The sequence below is a fragment of the Eubalaena glacialis genome, chromosome 13 (genome assembly GCF_028564815.1).
Source record: "Eubalaena glacialis isolate mEubGla1 chromosome 13, mEubGla1.1.hap2.+ XY, whole genome shotgun sequence".
In the NCBI taxonomy this organism is placed as follows: domain Eukaryota; kingdom Metazoa; phylum Chordata; class Mammalia; order Artiodactyla; family Balaenidae; genus Eubalaena; species Eubalaena glacialis.
The window spans coordinates 86,540,612-86,551,632 of NC_083728.1; positions in this window are offsets into that span (position 1 = coordinate 86,540,612).

Sequence of the window (11,021 nt, forward strand, 5' to 3'; positions counted from 1 at the left end):
GGGCCCAGCTGCTCCGCGGCATGTGGGATCTTCCCAGACCAGGGCTCGAACCCGTGTCCCCTGCATTGGCAGGCAGATTCTCAACCACTGCGCCACCAGGGAAGCCCTATACATTCTTTTTTAATATTCTCTTCCATTATGGTTTATCATAGGATATTGAATATAGTTCCCTGTGCTATACAGTAGGACCTTGGTGTTTATCCATTCTGTATATAATACATCCGCTAACCCCAACCTCCCACTCCATCCCTCCCGCAACCCCCCGCCTAGCCCAACCACCAGTCTGTTTTCTATGTCCGTGATTCTGTTTCATAGATAGGTTCCTTTGTGTCATATTTTAGATTCCAGATATACGTGGTATCATATGGTATTTGGCTTTCTGACTTACTTCACTTAGTATGATAATCTCTAGGTCCATCCATGTTGCTGCAAATGGCATTATTTCATTCTTTTTTATGGCTGAATAGTATTCCATTGTATGTATGTATGTGTATACACATACATATATACAATGTATATATACTGCCTCTCTTGTTGGGAGCATGGGCTCTAGATGCATGGGCTTCAGTAGCTGTGGCACACGGGCTCAGTAGCTGTGGCTCGCGGGCTCCAGAACGCAGGCTCAGTAGTTGTGGCGCACAGGCTTAGTTCTGCGGCATGTGGGATCTTCGCGGACCAGGGCTTGAACCCGTGTCTCCTGTGTCAGCAGGCGGATTCTTAATCACTGCACCACCAGGGAAGCCCCAAAATTTTGTTTTTTTTTTTTTTTTTTTGCATATGCAGTTAGAGAAGTCTGGCTTGATTTAAAAAAAAAAAAAAAATTCTTTTTTTGGGGCGGATGGTGGTGGGATGGATTGGGAGATTGGGATTGACATATATATACACTAATATGTATACAATAGATAACTAATAACCTGCTGTATAAAAAAAATAAAATTCAAAAAAAAATTCTTTTCAAAATTCTGGCCCTGAGAGAGCAAAAGTACTCCTAGGTAAAAGGTTAAGTTACAACTCTTATTTCCTTGAAATGCAAACACAGCTCACATTGTCTGAGACTATGGTCTTAGCTTACTTGGTAGAACCTAAAACTGAGAGGAAATGGGAAAAGAAGCATTTTAAAACTCAAGTAAACTTATTCCAACTGTTATAAATTAATGTGTTTTAGACGTCTAATTCATGACTGTTTTAAAATGAAACTATGAGATCTCTAGTTCTGTCTTTAAAAATTAAGTTGTAAATGAGCTCTAATTGATTGGCTCAAAGGAAATTAGGTGCTTATATAAATTCTCAGGAATACAACAGAAATTAACCCAAATGAATTTCAAGTTCATGTGATCTGGGGGAATATTCAGTATTAAACTAACTTTAATACCAGATATTAAGTTTGGTTTAATACAGACCTGTCTTTAGAGTCATCAATATTAAGTATAATACTTTTATTGTACTTAGGTTTACTGAAAATCAATAAATTCTCATTATCCCTGTTGCAAAATTTGTCAGCAAGAAAAGATTAACTTGGTATGATATTGTCATAAGTAATAGAGATAAATGGGATAAAAGCTTTTAGGTGAACTCTTTAGGAATAATTGTTTGTTTTTCCAGATTTTTGGTAACTTGAGTTTTCCTAAATGAAGGTAAAATGATGAAAATTAATTGAATGTCTAAATCATTTTTAAATTAGATGAAATACTGGAACACTTGCTAAACAAGTCTGTTTAGCTAATTTAGTTTTTCTCTGACAGGACAAAAGATATGTCTAATAAACCCAAACATGTCTTGTACCACATTGAAGAAATTATGCTATGTGAAAGTGTTCTTAGGTTATAGAAGATGTTCCTAAGTTTGCTAATCAGAAAATGCTGGTATGATAAACATTTCACAGTTGCTTGCCTCTTGGTTTTTGCTAGAGATTAAAGTTTTTAAGGGTTAAAAATTGTGATAGGTAATTAAAAACTACTAGAAATAAGGGAAACATTTCAGTATGTAAAGAAAGTAGGATATATGTTGTTGGCAAGAAGGTATGAAAAATGGAGATATTTTTGTTCAAGAGTAGATTTGTCCTAGAGCTGGTTGTTTCTGGATGGGGAAAGAATAAGGGACAAACTCATATGGATATAGGAAGTTGTGGAAGAGGAACCCTGAGAAAAGAGTTTTGTTCATGGTCAGAACTGGATAAGATTAGATTGAATTCAATCTAAGTAAATTAATTTTGTTATTAAAAGTAAGCTGATAGGGCTTCCCTGGTGGCGCGGTGGTTAAGAATCCGCCTGCCAATGCAGGGGACATGGGTTCGAGCCCTGGTCCAGGACGATCCCACATGCCGCGGAGCAACTAAGCCTGTGTGCCGCAAGTACTGAGCCTGTGCTCTAGAGCCTGTGAGCCACAACTACTGAGCTCATGAGCCACAACTACTGAAGCCCATGTGCCTAGATCCTGTGCTCTGCAACGAGAAGCCACTGCAATGAGAAGCCCATGCACCGCAAAGAAGAGTAGCCCCCCATCGCCGCAACTAGAGAAAGCCTGCACGCAGCAACGAAGACCCAATGCAGCCAAAAATAAATTTATTTAAAAAAGTATTTTATTTATTTAAGCTGATACAAGACTGGAGTTTGGTTTTTTGTTATGAGAAAGTTTTCTTGGAATATTGAGCTGCTTTAAGTAAAACTTTCTTTTATTATTTTTTAATATTTTGGCCACACCATGCGGCTTATGGGATCTCAGTTCCCTGACCAGGGATTGAGCCCGGCCCACAGCAGTGACAGTGCTGAATCCTAACCACTAGGCCACCAGGGAACTCCCAATAAGACTGTTTAAGTGATCTGTTGTAACCTTCTGTATTTGCCTTTGAAATCTTCACTGTCACTTTAGTTAAGTGAATACTTTCACAATACTTACGATTCTACTTGACCAAGTATTTTAAAACTTTATTTAAAAAAAACTTTATTGAAATATAGTTGATTTACAATGCTGTGTTAATTACTGCTGTACAGCAAAGTGATTCACTTATATATATATACATTCTTTTTTAATATTCTCTTCCATTATGGTTTTTTTCTTTTAGTTATTTCTGAGATATACATTTTAAAGTAATAACTAGAATTATGACTTATAACATTATACCAGAACATATAAGATTTTTAGAAATTTCATGTAATGTCTGAAACATTTATATTAACATATTTCCATACAAATAACCCAAAGAAAGTTTAGTGTTAGTTGTTTTTTTTTGTTTCTTTTTTTTATACTGCAGATTATTATTAGTCATCAGTTTTATACACATCAGTGTATACATGTCAATCCCAATCGCCCAATTCAGCACACCACCATCCCCACCCCACCACTGTATTCCCCCCTTGGTGTCCATACGTTTGTCCTCTACATCTGTGTCTCAACTTCTGCCCTGCAAACCAGTTCATCTGTACCATTTTTCTAGGTTCCACATACATGCGTTAATATACGATATTTGTTTTTCTCTTTCTGACTTACTTCACTCTGTATGACAGTCTCTAGATCCATCCACGTCTCAACAAATGACTCAATTTCGTTCCTTTTTATGGCTGAGTAATATTCCATTGTATATATGTACCACAACTTCTTTATCCATTCATCTGTCAATGGGCATTTAGGTTGCTTCCATGACCTGGCTATTGTAAATAGTGCTGCAGTGAACATTGGGGTGCATGTGTCTTTTTGAATTATGGTTTTCTCTGGGTATATGCCCAGTAGTGGGATTGCTGGATTGTATGGTAATTCTGTTTTTAGTTTTTTAAGGAACCTCCATACTGTTCTCCATAGTGGCTGTATCAATTTACATTCCCACCAACAGTTCAAGAGGGTTCCCTTTTCTCCACACCCTCTCCAGCATTTGTTGTTTGTAGATTTTTTGATGATGCCCATTCTAACTGGTGTGAGGTAATACCTCATTGTAGTTTTGATTTGCATTTCTCTAATAATTAGTGATGTTGAGCAGCTTTTCATGTGCTTCTTGGCCATCTGTATGTCTTCTTTGGAGAAATGTCTATTTAGGTCTTCTGCCCAATTTTGGATTGGGTTGTTTCTTTCTTTAATATTGAGTTGCATGAGCTGTTTATATATTTTGGAGATTAATCCTTTCTCCGTTGATTCGTTTGCAAATATTTTCTCCAATTCTGAGGGTTGTCTTTTCGTCTTGTTTATTGTTTCCTTTGCTGTGCAAAAGCTTTGAAGTTTCATGAGGTCCCATTTGTTTATTTTTGTTTTTATTTCCATTACTCTAGGAGGTGGATCAAAAAAGATCTTGCTGTGATTTATGTCAAAGAGTTTTCTTCCTATGTTTTCCTCTAAGAGTTTTAAAGTGTCTGGTCTTACATTTAGGTCTTGAATCCATTTTGAGTTTATTTTTGTGTATGGTGTTAGGGCGTGTTCTAATTTCATTCTTTTACATGTAGCTGTCCAGTTTTCCGAGCACCACTTATTATTATTATTTTTTTAAAATAAATTTATTTATTTATTTATTTTTGGCTGTGTTGGGTCTTCGTTTCTGTGCGAGGGCTTTCTCTAGTTGCGGCGAGCGGGGGCCACTCTTCATCGAGGTGCGCGGGCCTCTCACTATCGCGGCCTCTCTTGTTGCAGAGCACAGGCTCCAGACGCGCAGGCTCAGTAGTTGTGGCTCACGGGCCCAGTTGCGCTGCGGCATGTGGGATCTTCCCAGACCAGGGCTCGAACCCGTGTCCTCTGCATTGGCAGGCGGATTCTCAACCACTGCACCACCAGGGAAGCCCCTAGCACCACTTATTGAAGAGGCTGTCTTTCCTCCATTGTATATCCTTGCCCCCTTTGTCATAGATTAGTTGACCATAGGTGCGTGAGTTTATCTCTGGGCTTTCTATCTTGTTCCATTGATCTATGTTTCTGTTTTTGTGCCAGTACCATATTGTCTTGATTACTGTAGCTTTGTAGTATAGTCTAAAGTCAGGGAGTCTGATTCCTCCAGCTCCGTTTTTTCCCCTCAAGACTGCTTTGGCTATTCGGGGTCTTTTGTGTCTCCATACAAATTTTGAGATGACTTGTTCTAGTTCCGTAAAAAATGCCATTGGTAATTTGATAGGGATTCCATTGAATCTGTAGATAGCTTTGGGTAGTATAGTCATTTTCACAATATTGATTCTTCCAATCCAAGAACATGGTACATCTCTTCATCTGTTGGTATCATCTTTAATTTATTTCATCAGTGTCTTATAGTTTTCTGCATACAGGTCTTTTGTTTCCCTAGGTAGGTTTATTCCTAGGTATTTTATTCTTTTCGCTGCAATGGTAAATGGGAGCGTTTCCATAATTTCTCTTTCAGATTTTTCATCATTAGTGTATAGGAATGCAAGAGATTTCTGTGCATTAATTTTGTATCCTGCAACTTTACCAAATTCATTGATTAGCTCTAGCAGTTTTCTGGTGGCATTTTTAGGATTCTCTATGTATAGTATCATGTCATCTGCAAACAGTGACAGTTTTACTTCTTCTTTTCCAATTTGTATTCCTTTTATTTCTTTTTCTTCTCTGATTGCCGTGGCTAGGACTTCCAAAACTATGTTGAATAATAGTGGTGAGAGTGGACATCCTTGTCTCATTCCTGATCTTAGAGGAAATGCTTTCAGTTTTTCACCATTGAGAATGATGTTTGCTGTGGGTTTGTCCTATATGGCCTTTATTATGTTGAGGTAGGCTCCCTCTATGCTCACTTTCTGGCGAGTTTTTATCATAAATGGGTGTTGAATTTTGTCAAAAGCTTTTTCTGCATCTATTGAGATGATCATATGGTTTTTATTCTTCCATTTGTTAATATGGTGTATCACATCGATTGATTTGCGTATATTGAAGAATCCTTGCATCCGTGGGGTAAATCCCACTTGATCATGGTGTATGATCCTCTTAATGTGTTGTTGGATTCTGTTTGCTAGTATTTTGTTGAGGATTTTTGCATCTATATTCATCAGTGATATTGGTCTGTAATTTTCTTTTTTTGTACTGTCTTTGTCTGGTTTTGGTATCAGGGTGATGGTGGCCTCATAGAATGAGTTTGGGAGTGTTCCTTCCTCTGCAATTTTTTGGAAGAGTTTGAGAAGGATGGGTGTTAGTTCTTCTCTAAATGTTTGATAGAATTCACCTGTGAAGCCATCTGGTCCTGGACTTTTGTTTGTTGGAAGATTTTTAATCACAGTTTCAATTTCATTACTTATGATTGGTCTGTGCATATTTGCTGTTTCTTCCTGGTTCAGTCTTGGAAGGTTATACCTTTCTAAGAATTTGTCCATTTCTTCCAGGTTGTCCATTTTATTGGCATAGAGTTGCTTGTAGTAGTCTCTTAGGATGCTTTGTATTTCTGCGGTGTCTGTTGTAACTTCTCCTTTTTCATTTCTGATTTTATTGATTTGAGTCCTCTCCCTCTTTTTCTTGATGAGTCTGGCTAATGGTTTATCAATTTTGTTTATCTTCTCAAAGAACCAGCTTTTAGTTTTATTGATCTTTGCTATTGTTTTCTTTGTTCCTATTTCATTTATTTGTGCTCTGATCTTTATGATTTCTTTCCTTCTGCTAACTTTGGGTCTTGTTTGTTCTTCTTTCTCTAGTTCCTTTAGGTGTCAGGTTAGATTGTTTACTTGAGATTTTTCTTGTTTCTTGAGGTAGGCTTGTATAGCTATAAACTTCCCTCTTAGAACTGCTTTTGCTGCATCCCATAGGTTTTGGATCGTGTTTTCATTGTCACTTGTCTCTAGGTATTTTTTGATTTCCTCTTTGATTTCTTCAGTGATCTCTTGGTTACTTAGTAATGTATTGTTTAGCCTCCATGTGTTTGTGTTTTTTACGTTTTTTCCCCTGTAATTCATTTCTAATCTCATAGCGTTGTGGTTGGAAAAGATGCTTGATATGATTTCAATTTTCTTAAATTTACTGAGGCTTGATTTGTGACCCAAGATGTGATCTGTCCTGGAGAATGTTCCATGCTCCTTTGAGAAGAAAGTGTAATCTGTTGTTTTTGGATGGAATGTCCTATAAATATCAATTAAATCTATCTGGTCTATTGTATCATTTAAAGCTTCTGTTTCCTTCTTTATTTTCATTTTGGATGATCTGTCCATTGGTGTAAGTGAGGTGTTAAAGTCCCCCACTATTATTGTGTTACTGTTGATTTCCTTTTATAGCTGTTAGCAGTTGCCTTATGTATTGAGGTGCTCCTATGTTGGGTGCATATATATTTATAATTGTTATCTCTTCTTCTTGGATTGATCCCTTGATCATTATGTAGTGTCCTTCCTTGTCTCTTGTAACATTCTTTATTTTAGAGTCTATTTTATCTGATATGAGTATAGCTACTCCAGCTTTCTTTTGATTTCCATTTGCATGGAATATCTTTTTCCATCCCCTCACTTTCAATCTGTGTGTGTCCCTAGGTCTGAAGTGGGTCTCTTGTAGACAGCATATGTACGGGTCTTGTTTTTGTATCCATTCAGCCAGTCTATGTCTTTTGGTTGGAACATTTAATCCATTTACATTTAAGGTAATTATTGATATGTATGTTCCCATTACCATTTTCTTAATTGTTTTGGGTTTGTTTTTGTAGGTCTTTTCCTTCTCTTGTGTTTCCTGCCTAGCAAAGTTCTTTTAGCATTTGTTGTAGAACTGGTTTGGTGGTGCTGAATTCTCTTAGCCTTTGCTTGTCTGTTTTGATTTCTCCATCAAATCTGAATGAGATCCTTGCCAGGTAGAGTAATCTTGGTTGTAGGTTCTTCCCTTTCATCACTTTAAGTATATCATGCCACTCCCTTCTGGCTTGTAGAGTTTCTGCTGAGAAATCAGCTGTTAATCTTATGGAAGCTCCCTTGTATGTTATTTGTCGTTTTTCCCTTGCTGCTTTCAATAATTTTTCTTTGTCTTTAATTTTTGCCAATTTGATTACTATGTGTCTCGGCGTGTTTCTCCTTGGGTTTATCCTGTATGGGACTTGCTGCGCTTCCTGGACTTGGGTGGTTATTTCCTTTCCCATGTTAGGGAAGTTTTCGACTATAATCTCTTCAAATATTTCCTCTGGTCCTTTCTCTCTTCTCCTTCTGGGACCCCTATAATGCGAATGTTGTTGCGTTTAATGTTGTCCCAGAGGTCTCTTAGGCTGTCTTCATTTCTTTTCATTCTTTTTTGTTTATTCTGTTCCGCAGCAGTGAATTCCACCATTCTGTCTTCCAGGTCACTTATCCGTTCTTCTGCCTCAGTTATTCTGCTATTGATTCCTTCTAGTGTAGTTTTCATTTCAGTTATTGTATTGTTCATCTCTGTTTGTTTGTTCTTTAATTCTTCTAGGTCTTTGTTAAACATTTCTTGCATCTTCTCGATCTTTGCCTCCATTGTTTTTCTGAGGTCCTGGATCATCTTCACTATCATTATTCTGAATTCTTTTTCTGGAAAGTTGCCTATCCCCACTTCATTTAGTTGTTTTTCTGGGGTTTTATCTTGTTCCTTCATCTGGTACATAGCACTCTGCCTTTTCATCTTGTCTATCTTTCTGTGAATGTGGTTTTTGTTCCACAGGCTGCAGGATTGTAGTTCTTCTTGCTTCTGCTCTCTGCCCTCTGGTGGATGAGGCTATCTAAGAGGCTTGATGGGAGGGACTGGTGGTGGGTAGAGCTGACTGTTGCTCTGGTGGGCAGAGCTCAGTAAAGCTTTAATCCACTTGACTGTTGATGGGTGGGGCTGGGTTCCCTCCCTGTTGGTTGTTTGGCCTGAGGCAACCCAACACTGGAGCCTACCTGGGCTCTTTGGTGGGGCTAATGACAGACTCTGGGAGGGCTCACACCAAGGATTACTTCCCAGAACTTCTGCTGCCAGTGTCCTTATCCCCACGGTGAGCCACAGCCACACACACCCCGCCCCCGCCTCTGCAGGAGACCCTCCAACACTAGCAGGTAGGTCTGGTTCAGTCTCCCCTGGGGTCACTGCTCCTTCCCCTGGGTCCCGATGCGCACACTACTTTGTGTGTGCCCTCCAGGAGTGGAGTCTCTGTTTCCCCCAGTCCTGTAGAAGTCCTGCAATCAATTCCCACTAGGCTTCAAAGTCTGATTCTCTAGGAATTCCTCCTCCCGTTGCCGGTTCCCCAGGTTGGGAAGCCTGACGTGGGGCTCAGAACCTTCAGTCCAGTGGGTGGACTTCTGTGGTATAAGTGTTCTCCAGTCTGTGAGTCACCCACCCAGCTGTTATGGGATTTGATTTTACTGTGATTGCGCCCCTCCTACCATCTCATTGTGGCTTCTCCTTTGTCTTTGGATGTGGGGTATCTTTTCTGGTGAGTTCTGGTGTCTTCCTGTCAATGATTGTCCAGCAGCCAGTTTTGATTCTGGTCTTCTTGCAAGAGGCAGTGAGAGCACGTCCTTCTACTCCGCCATCTTGGTTCCTCCTCTCCATTATGGTTTATCATAGGATATTGAATATAGTTCCCTGTGCTATACAGTAGGACCTTGGTGTTTATCCATCCTGTATATAATACATCTGCTAACCCCAACCTCCCACTCCATCCCTCCCGCAACCCCCCGCCTAGTGCAACCACCAGTCTGTTTTCTATGTCCGTGATTCTGTTTCATAGATAGGTTCCTTTGTGTCATATTTTAGATTCCAGATATAAGTGGTATCATATGGTATTTGGCTTTCTGACTTACTTCACTTAGTATGATGACCTCTAGGCCCATCCATGTTGCTGCAAATGGCATTATTACATTCTTTTTTATGGCTGAATAGTATTCCATTGTATGTATATGTGTGTGTGTGTGTGTATATATATATATATATATATATATATATATATATACCACATCTTCTTTATCCGTTCATCTGTTGATGGACATTTAGGTTTTTTTCATTGTCTTGGCTATTGTGAATAGTGCTGCTATGAACGTAGGGGTGCATGTATCTTTTAAAATTATAGTTTTGTCTGGGTATATTCCCAGGAGTAGGATTGCTGGATCTTATGGTAATTTTTTTTCTTTGGCTGCACCACATGGCATTTGGGATCTTAGTTCCCCGACCAGGGATTGAACCTGTGCCCCCTGCAGTGGAAGTGCAGAGTCTTAACCACTGGACTGCCAGGGAAGTCCCTCATATATATGGTGATTCTATTTTTAGTTTTCTGAGGAACCTCCATACCGTTTTCCACAGTGGCTGCACCAACTTACATTCCCACCAACAGTGTAGGAGCGTTCGCTTTTCCAAAGAGCAAATTTAATCAGATTGAGAAAATGCAGAAACAAAGGAAACCAGTCAAGGAAGACAAAATAATAGTTTAGCCATAAAACAAAGTCGAGAACCTTTAGTTCCTCCTCCAGGGATACAGATAATATCCTGAGCCATACCCTTGAGCTGTTTTGCAGAAACTAAACCCCCACCAGGTGGAGGAAGTTAACTGCATGCTGACCACCAGCACATAGACCCCAGACCAGTTGGAACCAGAAGGTTGATAACTGAGATTCTCAAAACATCATCCTGTTTATCTCATCATCAACCAGAGAGTTGTACAGGAGCTGATTACCCACCTGTGACCCTTTCCCTCACACTGTTTTTAAAAAACCTTCTCTGAAAGCCGTCAGGTAGTTTGGGTCTTTTGGGCACGAGCTGCCCTTTCTCCTTGCTTGATGCCCTTCAATAAACACTGTACTTTCCTTCACCACAACTAGGTATCAGTAGATTGGCTTAGTTCAGTAACAATTTTGGTGACCCAGATGGAATTCCCATCCGGAGTGGGTGTGTCTTGCCTGTGGCACATAGGCCCCTGGCTGGTTGCAGCTCTCAGATCCTGTCCAGCAGCTGTCTGAGCACCTTTGTCTCAGGGACAGTGCTGAGTGCTAACTGCTGACTTGGTGTCACTGGCCCATGGCACTTTCAATTCCATGGTGAAGGAAACAAGGCTCTAGTTCTGGTCTGTGAGATGTCTGGTAAGTAGTGGAACCTTGCATGTGACCACACCAGGATATTCTTCCCTACTGGGTTGCCTTGAATGGAATTTTTCC